Source organism: Sinocyclocheilus anshuiensis, unplaced genomic scaffold (genome assembly GCF_001515605.1).
Source record: "Sinocyclocheilus anshuiensis isolate Anshui unplaced genomic scaffold, SAMN03320099.WGS_v1.1 scaffold14966, whole genome shotgun sequence".
NCBI classification, from domain to species: Eukaryota; Metazoa; Chordata; class Actinopteri; order Cypriniformes; family Cyprinidae; genus Sinocyclocheilus; species Sinocyclocheilus anshuiensis.
The window spans coordinates 499-1,234 of NW_015543472.1; the positions used below are offsets into that span (position 1 = coordinate 499).

A 736-nucleotide genomic window follows, 5' to 3' on the forward strand; every position below is an offset into this window, starting at 1 on the left:
ACCTGGGTTGCTTTTGTTGTGTTACATTTAAGTTGGCTGGGCAAGAAATGCTGGGATGATACGTTTTAAGTGGCACTATAGCCACGACAACCAAACATGAGAACTAGCATAGATTTAGAGCATAGCATACCATAGAAACAGCGTAGAGCATAGAATAGGTTCTGAAAGCCCTGAAAGTTTATCTTGCAGGTTATGTTGATCAGAGAAAAAGGTGCAGTGGCATCAGCCTTCGGAACTGGGGATTGAGTGTTCAAATCCCACCTTGGTTGTTTTCAGAGTTTACATTTAAGTTGGCAATGAAAGAAATTCCAGGATGATAACTTCAAAGTGACACTATTTCCATGAGAATTAGCATAGAACTGGCCGTTTTCTGAATGCTCTTTCAGTTTAGCTTGCATAAGTCTGTCTGTGAATGCCTCTGGGTTAACCAAAGAGAGGGCCCAGTGGCCTAATGGATAAGGCACCAGCCTTTGGAGTTGGGGATTGTGGGTTCAAGTCCCACCTGGGTCATCTTTGAGGGGTTTCATTTAAATTGGCTATGCAAGAAATTCCAGGATGATAAGTTCAAAGTGACATTATAGCCATGAGAATAAGCATTGAACTGGCAGTTTTCTGAATGCTCTTTCAGTTTAGCTTCCATAAATCTGTCTGTGAATGCCTCTGGGTTAACCAAAGAGAGGGCCCAGTGGTCTAATGGGTAAGGCACCAGCCTTCGGAACAGGGGATTGTGGGTATT

General features: G+C 43.1%; 1 non-coding gene across 1 annotated transcript; it reads left to right on the forward strand.

Moving 5' to 3' along the window:
• The first annotated feature begins 437 nt into the window (after nucleotides 1-437).
• Nucleotides 438-510, forward strand: trnaq-uug (transfer RNA glutamine (anticodon UUG)). The gene has a single exon. It is a non-coding gene; the product is annotated as a tRNA-Gln (tRNA).
• The last annotated feature ends 226 nt before the right edge of the window (nucleotides 511-736 follow it).